This window comes from Scyliorhinus torazame, chromosome 14, assembly GCF_047496885.1.
Source record: "Scyliorhinus torazame isolate Kashiwa2021f chromosome 14, sScyTor2.1, whole genome shotgun sequence".
Taxonomy (NCBI): Eukaryota; Metazoa; Chordata; class Chondrichthyes; order Carcharhiniformes; family Scyliorhinidae; genus Scyliorhinus; species Scyliorhinus torazame.
The window spans coordinates 207,941,384-207,954,757 of record NC_092720.1 but is presented as its reverse complement, the minus strand read 5'-3'; positions in this window follow the sequence as shown (position 1 = coordinate 207,954,757).

Below are 13,374 nucleotides of genomic sequence, written 5' to 3'. Positions count from 1 at the left end.
GAAAGGGAGGCTGGAGTGGGGCAGTAGTTTGCAAAGACAGTGAGGTCAAGGTTTTGTTTATTGAGGAGGTCAGCTTTGAAGCAAAGAGGGTTGTGCTTGAATACCAACTAACATGGGGAAGTTTGCTGGTCAGCAGTTCTAGTAGGAACATGGTTGAGGAAGTAGGAGGTGTCTCCCAATAACACGGTCATCTCCGAGAGGATGGGAGAGGAGATAGGAAAGAATCTATGATATAGGTTTGGGCTAAGGCAAGGAGTAATGCGAGAGGACTGGTGAAAGAAATGGGAGCAGCAGATCCAGCAATTTGATGGTCTCAATCCTAGTGACAAGAAAGAACATGAGCTCCTTGGATTTGTTGTTGGAGAAGAAGGAGACAGGGAGAGGGAAGACCCTTCAGGAAAGGAACTAAATTTTTTTGAGACTTTAAAAAAAGCAACACAATAAATGTTTAACACAAAGCTGATTTATTTGACATTGGTCCAGAATGTAAGGCTCTGGGCTGGTGATTGTTAATTTATTAATATCAACAGAAATAGGCTCCACAAGCATGCTTCAATCCAGTAAGTTATTAACAGCAGAATGCAATCACTATTGTTAGTTGTGAACTCGCTGGTGTCGAATCAGGTTGGATGACCGAGTGAATCCCTTTCCACATATGGTGCAAGTGAATGGTCTCTCCCCTGTGTGAGTGCACTGGTGCACTGTCAGGTTAAATGATTGCCTGAACTGAGTTCCGCAGTAAGAGCACTTAAAAGGATTCTTGGCAGTGTGAGCACATTGATGAGACATCAGTTCCTCTGAGCTTTTATAGCATTTCCCGCAGTCCTAGCATTTAAATGGTCTCTCTTCAGTGTGAATGCGCTGGTGTATCTGCAGGGTGGATAACTGAGTGAATCTTTTGCCACACTTGGAGCAGGTGAATGGTCTCTCACCAGTGTGTGCGCTGGTTGTGAAATGAGGTCACCTGATCGCTTAAAAGCAGTCCCACACTGAGAGCACTTGAACAGTCTCTCGTCACTATGAACATGTTGATGGCATGACAGTTCACCAGAACTTTTCCAGCACTTCCCAGACTCTGGACATTTAAACAGTCGCTCAACAGTGTGAACCCACAGGTGGATCAGCAGGGGAGATGACCACACACGGAGCAGCTGAACGGCCTCTGTCCAGTGTGACTGCGCCTATGAATTTTTAGTAGAGATGGGTAACTGAATTCCTTCCCACAATCGCCACATTTCCATGGTTTCTCTCTGGTGTGACTGCACTTGTGTTTTGACAGGCCAGATGATCGACTGAAGCCTCGTCCACACATGGAACACGTGTATACTTTCTTCCCACTGCGAGCGGTACATTCTCCTTCCATCTTCAAAATCCAATGATAGTCAAGTTACAATAAATTGGAAAGTTTGTCAGATCCCAATGAGATGCTGGGGTTCCCCAAACATAAATCTTCCAGTTCAGGTACCCTTTGAAATTGATTTAAAACAGAAAAAGGCAGTGTCAGAGAACCCAGAAAAACAAACACGTGTTGCAAAATTGAGCAGCTGAATTAATTCAGGAATTTGTGGGAAAGGGCACCAGGGAAAGTGACCATGAAAGCTGCTGGAATGTCGCAAAAATAAAACTGGATCACAAATATCAATCAGGGAAGGGAATCTGCCTCCCAATCTGGGACTACACAAGACTCTGTGGGGGAAAGAGAGAGATGTGGGAATGATAGAGGGAAATAGAGAGGGTGTTTATATGTCTACAACTTGATCAGAACATTGGTGGGATGTCCAGAACCCTCGAACGCCATGAACTAGAAGCACCAGAGATGAACGTGAATGTGAACACCATCATGGAATCATAGAATTCACAGTGCAGAAGGAGGCCATTCGGCCCATTGAGTCTGCGCCAGCCCTTGGAAAGAGCACCCTACTTAAGCCCATGCCTCCACCCTATCCCAGCCAGTAACCCCAGTTAACCCTTTTGCACACTAAGGGCAACTTAGCATGGCCAATCCACCATATTTGGACTATGTGGGGAAACCGGAGCACCCGAAGGAAACCCATGCAGGCACAGGGAGACTCCGCACAGACAATGACCCAAGCCGGGAATCGAACCTGGGACCCTGGAGCTGTGAAGCAACTGTGCTAACCACTGTGCTACCGTACTGCCCATCAAGTTTCCCTTCAAGTCACACATCATCCTGACTTGTCTGACATCCAATACTGAGTGGGCAGACATTTCCTGCAATTAAATATTGGGAGAAGAAAGGCATTGTTTTCAGTCCCTGTTACAGATCCCAGCCACGTACTTCCAGGCAAGACCCGGAGCCCAAACCTAGACTGTTTTCAACCTTAGTGTCATATTTCTTCCTAAGATAAGCTTCGGCCCACCATCTATGCCATTATTAAGACCTATTGCCATGCCAGGAGCATTGCCTGACTTTGCACCTGCCTCAGCTTATAGAATCCCTACAGTGCAGAAGGAGGCAGATGGAATTTAACCCTGAAAAGTGTGAGGTGATACACTATGGTAGGAGTAATGTGACAAGGAAGTATTCAATGAATGGCCTGACGCTGGGAAGTTCCGAGGAACAAAAGGACCTTGGCTTGTTTGTCCACAGATTTGAAGGCAGAATGGCAGGTTAATAGGGTGAGGGAAAAGGCATATGGAACACTTGCCTTTATCAATCAAGGCATAAATTACCTCCCTGCTTTTGTAATCTTGGAGTTGTATAGAACTTAGGTGAAGCCACAGCTGGAGTACCATGTGTAATTCTGGTCACCACATTATAGAAAGGATGTAATTGCACCGGAGGGGGGTGCAGAGGTGATTCACCAGGATGTTGCCTGAGATGGAACAGTTATGACGAGAGCTTGGATTGCTTTTGATGGAACAGAGATGTGGTAGTATGTATTGGGGGTCATGTGGGACTGGAAGCCCTAATGTCATTGGCTGACAGATCCCGGGTCCTGGTTGGCCGTTGACCTCATACTCCGCCCTGAAGGCGAAGTATAAGAAGCCGGTGCCTTCCCCCGCAGGCCAGTTTACTAGCGGGCTGCTGGGGAACAGACACGCTTAATAAAGCCTCATCGACTTCACTCTATTCGTCTCACGGAGTCTTTGTGCGCCACAATTTATTAAGCGTGCCTAAAAAGGACTATGGAGCTCAGGATCATTCCAGAATGCCTGAGGATCAGCCCCCATGCAGTGAATGCGGCAGCAGCCTTCAAACACTGGCAGACTTGCTTTGAGGCCTACATCACATCGACCACAGGCCGAGTCTCAGACGAACGAAAACTGCAGGTCCTGCACTCGAGGGTGAGCACGGAGATTTTCACCCTCATTGAAGACACCCGCGATTTCCAGACGGCGTTCACAGCACTGAGAAGTCTCTACGTTCGCCCAGTTAACCAAATCTACGCTCGCTACCAGCTCGCGACAAGACGGCAAGCTCCCGGAGAATCGATGGACGAGTTCTACGCCGCGCTGCTGATTTTGGGAAGAGCCTGCAGCTGCCCGTCGGTGAATGCAAACGAACACACAGACATGTTAATGCGCGATGCTTTTGTTGCAGGAATGCAATCCTCCCAAATCCGCCAAAGACTTCTAGAAAAAGAGTCGCTAGGACTCTCAGAGGCACGGGCCCTGGCAGCCTCGCTGGACGTAGCCGCGCGTAATACCCGCCTACGGCGACCTGATCAAGGTGTGCATGATTATGAGGGGCACGGACAGGGTTGATTGGGAGCAGCTGATAGGAAGGGGACACAAGTTCAAGGTGAGGGGCAGAAGGTTTAGGGGGGATTTGAGGAAAAACGTTTTTACCCAGAGGGTGGTGACGGCCTGGAATGCACTGCCTGGGAAGGTGGTAGAGGCGGGTTGCCTCACATTCTTTAAAAAGTACCTGGATGAGCACTTGGCACGTCATAACATTCAAGGCTGTGGGCCAAGTGCTGGCAAATGGGATTAGGTAGGCAGGTCAAGTGTATTGCATGCGTCGGTGCAGACTCAATAGGCCAGAGGGTCTCTTCTGTGCTGTATTATTCTGTGATTGAGGCCATTTGTCCCATATCCGCACCGACCCTCCGAAAAGGCACTCTAGTTCGGCCCATTTCCCCACCCAGCCCTGAAACTCCGTGCATTGATCATGGCCAATCTATTTAACCTGCATAGCTTTGAACTGTGGGAGGAAGCCTGAACATCCGGGCCTTCGCAAACACGGGGAGAATGTGCAATCGCCACACAATCACCCACCGCTGGAATCGAACTCGGGTCCTTGGCGCTGAGGCAGTAGTGCTGACCACTTTGCCACCACTCATCTTCTCCTGAAAATCTCATGCATGCAATTATCACCTCTAGATATTTATGAAGTCCCACGTTCTCAACCTTGCCCTCACCCGAGGTGTGACCATCCTCAGGTTAAATCACCACCAGTCAGCTATCCCCTCAAGGAGGAATGCAGCGTATGGTCATCTAGGACTATGGTGATTCTACATCCACCTTCATCCTTCACCAAAGGTACTCCAGGCCACCATGCTTCATTCAATCTTCTCCATAAATTTGAAATCATCCAAACCTTTGCTGCCCATCCACTTCCTTGCAGCAAGTTCCATTCATCCAACAGTCCTGTATTCACTGACTGACATAGGCTCCTGGTTAAGGTGCACTTCAATTTTAAAAAGCATTTCCTGGTTTTCAAAGCACTGCTTAACTAAAAGCACAGGGAGAATTCAAGGTGACAGCTCACCACGACCTTCTCAAGGAGAATTAGGCATGGGCAACGAATCCATCTTTGGTGGCAACACTTCGATCCCATGAATAAATACATTTTAAAAATCCTTTTGTGGCCTACCCTTCCCTATCACTGCAATCTCCTCCAACCCTGCAACCTTGCAAAATATCTGTGCTCATCCAAATCTACTGAGTATCCCCTATTTTAATTGCTCCACTATTAGTGATGATGCATTCAGCTACCAAGACCATAAGGTCTTGAATCCCCTTCCCAATACCCTTTGCCTCTAGCTTACTTTTTCCGTAAGATAGTCCTTAAAACCGAGCTGGGCAGCACGGTAGCACAGTGGTTCGCACAGTTGCTTCACAGCTCTAGGGTCCTAGGTTCGATTCTTGGCTTGGGTCACTGTCTGTGTGGTGTCTGCACGTTCTCCCCGTGTCTGCGTGGTTTTCCTTTGGGTGCTCCGGTTTCCTCCCAGTCCAAAGATATGCAAGTTAGGTGGACTGGCCATGCTAAATTGCCCCTTAGGTTACATGGGGTTACTGGTGTATGGGGATAGGGTGGAGGTGTGGGCTTAAGAGGGGTGCTCTTTCCAAGAGCCGATGCAGGGTTGATGGGCCGAATGGCCTCCTTCTACACTATAAATTCTATTTTGGCTGCCTGCCTTATTATTGTTTCCTTATATGGCTCAGTGTGTAATACTGTAGACGAAGCCTGTGAAACACAATGGAGCATTCCGGTACGTTCAAAGTGTCACACAAACACAACTTTACTTTGTTAACTTAGAACATAGAACATTACAGCGCAGTACAGGCCCTTCGGCCCTCGATGTTGCGCCGACCTGTGAAACCACTCTAAAGTCCATCTACACTATACCCTTATCGTCCATATGTCTATCCAATGACCATTTGAATGCCCTTAGTGTTGGCGAGTCCACTACTGTTGCAGGCAGAGCATTCCACGCCCTTACTACTCTCTGAGTAAAGAACCTACCTCTGACATCTGTCTTATATCTATCTCCCCTCAATTTAAAGTTATGTCCCCTCATGCTAGACATCACCATCCAAGGAAAAATGCTCTCACTGTCGACCCTATCCAATCTTCTGATCATCTTGTATGCCTCAATTAAGTCACCTCGTAACCGTCTTCTCGCTTAACAAAAACAGCCTCAAGTCCCTCAGCCTTTCCTCATAAGATCTTCCCTCCATACCAGGCAACATTCTGGTAAATCTCCTCTGCACCCTTTCCAATGCTTTCACATCCTTCCTATAATGCGGCGACCAGAATTGCACACAATACTCCAAATGCGGCCGCACCAGAGTTTTGTACAGCTTCAACATGACCTCATGGCTCCGAAACTCAATCCCTCTACCAATAAAAGCTAACACACCGTACGCCTTCTTAACAACCCTCTCAACCTGGGTGGCAACTTTCAGTGATCTATGTACATGGACAGCCAGATCTCTCTGCTCATCCACACTCCCAAAAATCTTACCATTAGCCCAGTACTCTGTCTTCCTGTTATTCCTTCCAAAATGAATCACCTCACACTTTTCTGCATTAAACTCCATTTGCCACCTCTCAGCCCAGCGCTGCAGCTTATCTATGCCCCTCTGTAACTTGTAACATCCTTCCGCACTGTCCACAACTCCACCGACTTTAGTGTCATCTGCAAATTTACTCACCCATCCTTCTACGCCCTCCTCCAGGTCATTTATAAAAATGACAAACAGCAGTGGCCCCAAAACAGATCCTTGTGGTACACCCACTAGAAACTGGACTCCAGTCTGAACATTTCCCATTGTAGAGGGTTCCATCTCTGCTACTCCACTACTGGGCCGATATCTGGGGTTTGAGTATCTGTGTGTGTCTCTCTCCAGCTGGCACTGAAACTTCAGAGGCCAGGGGGTGCCGCACTGGGACACCTCCACGGGAGAGAGCACTGAATCAAGCCTGCCGTTTATCCCTAACCGGAAGCCTGAGGCTTATATCACACAGATATCCAGACCCCCACCAATGCCCAGGTGATTCTCTCTCTTGCCGATGGTACAACACCCACCCGGTTCCTACTTCACTGGAGTAGCTTTCCCAAGTGAGAGAATAGGACACTGCTGTTTATCACCTAACCAGCAGCCTGTCCTGAGTGAACGGGTTCGAATCGTTCAAGATGACCCCAGATTCTCGACCCCGGAATTAAGGTGAGGAATATCTTAACAGTGACTTGGTCAGAGATCGCTGGTGAGAGATTGAAGAATTTAAACGACTCCAATTATCAGCAAATCGAGGTTTATTGCAAAACCCAGGTCAAAATCATCAAACAGAAGAAATTATAATAAAATCTTAAGCTCTAACACAAACTAAGTCTATTCAGGAAGTACTATAACGGACACAACGTAAAATCTTATTGTTACACAATTTTAGCAATGGCACAAAACACAAATGAAGCCCCCTGCCCCCAAAGCCTCAACCACTATCAAAGTCAAGGGAGTTTCGCAAGCTGCTGCAGGGTACTTACAGTCCAAGGCTGCCGGAGGTCAAGTCGAAGGTGGAGAGGTCAAGCCAACAGACCCTCAATCGAAACACAGCCCCTTTTTTATCCGTTTTACCTGGCTTTTTCCTGTGTTCGGCCAGCCCCTTTTGCATTGAATCCGTAAGGTTTAAAGTTCCCACTGGTCCTGCCCCCTTTGAGCCGGTCAGACCTGTCAAGATGGGAGTACCTCCCCTAGGTCCGCCTCCAGTCTGCTTTTTGAGATAACGAGGTTAAGCTCCCTTGTGAAGATTATCAAAGTCTTCCATCTGCTCCGGAGATCGCTGCTATTCTCACCTCGCTATGTTGATGGGGTGTTGATTGGATTCTGCTCTGGTGGAGGCAAAGTCATTTACATCTGCATGGGGGCTATGACCATCCCATTGTCCTGCTTGCAGGCAGGCCCCTTACAGCATTACCATTCCCCTTTGTCTCTGTTTTTAATCCTATTTCGTTGTCTGGCTTCTTCTTCCTTGTAGCTCCGGGGGGGGGGGGTTTGTAAATACCTAAGCCCCTACTCAGCTCAGCGGACCAAGCCTGCTGGGAAATTTGGTTACGTTCCTTTGGCTGAAAAATGTCCAGTTTACAGTCTCTGGGTTTTATTCTTGGGCAGTCCAAAAAGGGCCGAATTGCCCGAAAACCTTACACCATCAACCACCACCCTTTGTCTTCCTCCAGCTACCAATATCTGATCCAATCTGCTAAATCACCCTGAATCCCATGCCTCCGTATTTTCTGCAGTAGCCTACCATGGGGAACCTTATTAAACGCTTTACTGAAATCCATATACACCACATCAACTGCTTTACACTCATCCACCTGTTTGGTCACCTTCTCAAAGAACTCAATAAGGTTTGTGAGGCACGACATACCCTTCATAAAACCGTGTTGACTATCTCTAAACAAATTATTCCTTTCCAGATGATTATACATCCTATCTCTTATAAACATTTCCAAGATTTTGCCCACAACAGAAGTAAGGCTCACTGGTCTATAGTTACTGGGGTTGTCTCTCCTCCCCTTCTTGAACAAGAGGACAACATTTGCTATCCTCCAGTCTTCTGGCGCTATTCCTGTAGACAAAGATGACTTAAAGATCAAAGCCAAAGGCTCAGCAATCTCCTCCCTAGCTTCCCAGAGAATCCTGGGATAAATCTCATCCGGCCCAGGGGACTTATCTATTTTCGCACTTTCCAGAATTGCTAACACCTCCTCCTTATGAACCTCAAGCCCTTCTAGTCTAGTAGCCTGAATCTCAGTATTCTCCTCGACAACATTGTCTTTTTCCTGAGTGAATACTGACGAAAAATATTCATTTAGCACCTCTCCTATCTCCTCGGACTCCAAGCACAACTTCCCACTACTGTCCTTGACTGGCCCTACTCTTACCCTAGTCATCCATTTATTCCTGACATATCTATAGAACTTGGACAGGGACCTTCCTTCAAACCCTGGAATTCCTTACCTAACAACATTGTCAACACATGGGCACGGCAGTGGGGTCACATCGCCTTCTCAAAGGGTAACTGGGGATCGGCAATAATCGCAGATCTCGGTCGTGATGCAAGTATTCCAAGAATTGAATTAAAAATAAATATTTTTGTGCAAAATTGATTTATCCTTCACAGACGCAGTTATTCCTAATACCATCTCCTTTGCCACTGAACTGTGACCAATCTGCAACCCAAGAGCGGTAGTGACACCCTAGTTGCTGTTTTGGTCTCCTTATTGAAGGAGGGACATACTTGCATCGTAAGCTGTTCGGAGAAGATTCCCCAGCTTGATTCCCGGGATGATAGATGCTTTGGAGACAGAAAAATGCTGCAGCTCAGGGAAGCCTTGGCCACTTAGATGACGTCAACGCGCGCAATTGTCAGTGCCTGCAGTCGTCACCGAGCGCGCGAATCTACGCCGGCGCAGACTGCGGGGGCTTTCACCAGTTGAGGAGCCGATTGCGCATGAGCAATTTCAGGCAGGGCGCAGCCCACTTTCAGTGAAATGAAATGAAAATGAAAATCGCTTATTGTCACAAGTCGGCTTCAAATGAAGTTACTGCGAAAAGCCCCTAGTCGCCACATTCCGGCGCCTGTTCGGGGAGGCTGGTACGGGAATTGAACTGTGCTGCTGGCCTGCCTTGGTCTGCTTTCAAAGCCAGCGATTTAGCCCTGTGCATCGGGGAATGCTTAAAGCCCAGCTGCTGAGACCCCAGTGAGATCACATGTGGGCTTGGATTCTTCTGCAATCAGTCAGAAAGCAGAGGACGAATTGACTTGGATTTGTGTGTGTTTGATTTTGCATTAAATTTAAGTCATTCAGATTGCAGGCTACCATTTCCTCTGACTTATTTTGATAATAATCTTTATTATTGTCACAAGTAGGCTTACGTTGACACTGTAATGAAGTTACTGTGAAAAGCCCCTCGTCGCCACACTCCGGCCCTTGTTTGGGTACAAAGAGGGAGAATTCAGAATGTCCAATTCACCTGACGGCAAGTCTTTCTGGACTTGTGGGAGGAAACCGGAGTACCCGAAGGAAACCCATGCAGGCACGGAGAGAATGTGCGCACTCCGCACAGACAGTGACCCAAGCGGGAATCGAACCTGGGACCCTGGTGCTGTGAAGCACCCATGCTAACCACTGTGGTACCGTGCTGGAGGTTTCAGTGGCAGTTGCCCAACATTCCCCACAGTAGTGAGGTTGCCCTGTTTATTCTACAGTGCAGTGCTGGAGCTTGGGCAGTGCCACTTTGATTCTTGTGAATACTTTAGACCCTGTGTACAGAATCAGAGAATGGGTACAGCCCTGGAGCAGGTCAGACAGCCCTTTGTGACCATGCCATCTCTCTGAATGTGCAATACGCTTCTTGCCATTCCCTTCTCCCCATAACCCTGCACATTCTTCCTTTTCAGATATCAATCTAATTCCCTCTTGATTGTGATGAGGTAGCTTACAGTCTGCAGCTATCATGTATGTTGAGGGTCTTCATGTGGAGCTCAAAAGATCAGTTCTAAGGGCGGCATGTGGCACAGTTGTTAGCACTGGGACTGCGGCGCTGAGGACCCGGGTTCGAATCCCGGCCCTGGGTCACTGTCCGTGTGGAGTTTGCATATTCTCCCCATGTCTGCATGGGTTTCACCCCCACAACCCAAAGATGTGCAGGTTAGGTGGATTGGCCACGCTAAATTGCCCCTTAATTGGAAAACAAATAATTGCCTACTCGAAAGTTAGAAAAAAAAAAGATCTGTTCATCTCCGATCTATGGTAAGCAATATATTGAGACTGACGAGGCTTCTGGCTGAAAACAATCCTTGAAATTTATTACTAGCAACAAATATATATACAGCTCTGCCCAGGCCTTGATCTAGCCTGGGTCCTAACAGTTACATAGGCAGATTACTTGACTGTATGCCTGACTCATAAGGTATAAGTAAGAATTCATGTACTGGAGGTCAGTTGGCCCAATTGGTTGGATGGCTGGTTCGTGATGTGAAAAGATGCCAACAGCGCAAATTCAATTCTTGTACCGGCTAAGGTTCTCCATGAAAGCTCTGCCTTCTCAGCTTTGCTTCTCGCCTGATGAGTGGTGACCCTCAGGTTAAATCACCACCAGTTGTCATAATATCCACTCGTATATAATGAGATGCAGACAGGTAGTGATTGACACATAGGATGACCAGTAAGCATACAACACAGCACAGCCAATCACCAGACAGGCACTGCCACAATAAAGCCAGAGAGCACTAGGTTTCCCGCTCTCTCAGAACCCAGCTACTGAGACAGTCAGGGTCCTTGAGCTAGCAAGCACAAACACCATGCGGTAGCTCGTAAGTCTGGTCAGGCTACTACAAGGTAACTAGTCAGATCAGCTGAATATGTACAGCAGTTCATCTAGTTGAATAAAACAGTGTTGGATCTTCTCCTGTGTTAGACGTCTGTTTCTAACTTCCCTGCATCGAGTGCAGTCCACATCGAACCAACCTGCCTAGCACATCACCAGTCAGCTCTCAAAAGGGGAGAGGAGCCTATGGTTCTCGGGGACAATGGCGACTTTCATGAAGTCTTACAGTTATAAAGTCAAAGACAGCACTAAATATGTGCAGTAGAGATCACGACAAGAGCGTACTTCTAACATGGAGTCTGTACCTTTTATCCTCCAGCTTTACACACTGCGATGCCATTGTGATGTTACTCTGCAGCTTCTTAAAGGTACAAGTCATTGTCCTAATTCATGTACATGCAATATCACAACAGATTACCTTGATTGAACCTATCTCCACCACAGTCTTGGACAGCGCACTCCAAATCAAACCTATATGCTGCGTGACAAGTTTCTTTGACATTCCCATTGCTGTTGCAGGGGGTGAGAGGGCATGGGAGCAGGGGAGGAATTGGAGCAAACAGCTGGGTGTTGAGGCCTCAGAAACACCAAATATACATGGCCTCTGATCATATATTACATTTTTTCTTAGTGCAGGAATGTCATTAAATCACCCAGCCAGACAGAAGGGAGACCTCCAGCTAAGCAACATTTGCCTTCAGGCCAACATCGAGGCGAAGAAGGCAACATCCACCCCTACTCCAGAGTGAAATGCCGGTGAGTCTCAGACCCCAAATATGGCTACCAATGGACATGGCCCTGCGACCACCCAAAGAATCTCCGATATAGTGTTAAAAAAGGAAACCCAGTGGCGGCACGTGGTGCAGTGGTTAGCGCTGGGACTACGGCGCTGATGACCCGGGTTCGAATCCCGGCCCTGGGTCGCTGTCCGTGTGGAGTTTGCACATTCTCCCCATGTTTGCGTGGGTTTTACTCCCAAAACCCAAAGATGTGCAAGTTAGGTGGATTGGCAATGCTAAATTGCCCCTTAATTGGGAAAAAAATAATAATTGGGTACTCTAAATATATTTTTAAAAAAGACCCAGAAGCGGGAAAGTTTGGGGCAAGACCAAAACATTTGTGGTTAGCTGTGGCAAGCGAACAATGATCACACTTGTCCTCCACGTTTGAGAAAAACCCACTCATCCTTGCCTTGGTCAAGTGCGTCCTAAGAAATATTTTGAACTCAACCGGCCACAAGAGGATGTGGAATTGACCCTGTAGAGGGCTCATCAGTATGCATGGGACCCAACTCCCTCTCCCATCTCGCCCTCACCCCATCAAATGGGGCAGGATCTAGCGAGGAAATAGAGCCATACAAGTCTGAGATAGGTTGAGCCAAGGATAAAACCTTCTTCAGCAAGGAGGAGGGCGGGGCCAAAGGAAAGAAAGGAAAAACTTAATGGGAAATGTCACAAACCTGAAAATGATGAACGAAGCGAGAATTGGGTAACTGAAGTTTGTCAGCTATCTCTCTGAAACTGGCAAACTCCTCTCTACAAATAGGTCCCTAAAATACTCAAGTCCCGTTGCCTTCCAAGATTTAAATGAAGGGTCCAATCCAGAAGGTACGAAGAGGGGCTAAAGAACACAGGGAAGAAAGCTTAAAGTGCTGTCTAAACTGTTTCCAAAGTCTGAGGGAGGAGATCACCTCTGGATTTGAGGAAAATGTAGCAGTAGAGAAGGGCAGTGGTGCAGTAATTATGTCATGAAGAGTAGAGGTAGCGTATGAGAAAGCCTCCTTTTTTCGCCAAATCGTGTCAGGGTCACTAATCCACTGCAACATTTTATGGATGTTAGCAGCCCAATAGTAAAACAAGAATTTGGGAGAGCTAAACCTCTGGCTCGCCTAACTCTGTGGGGCAGAAGACCGAGGATTATGTGACTCATACCTGCCGAAATGAAAGTAGAAATCAATTTGTTAACCGTAGTAATAAAGGATTTGGGAAAAAAACTAGGGCTACATTGAAAGAAAAAGAAAAACCTAGGAAGTATATTCAATATGATTGTTTAGATCCAAACCCACCAAAGACAGAGAGATCTGTCCTGACATTAATGGTCAGGCTTGAGTAGTTTATGAAGTGAAGCCCAATTGTGCGCCACCTGGACCCCCACATAACGGAAAGTGATATTGGAAAGGTGGGAGCTAAACTGAGCTCTTCTATCTGGGAAGTTCACCAGAAACACTCACTCTTGCCCAAGTTCCATTTGTAACCAAAGAAGGAAACAAATGTATTAAGTGTCTTTATT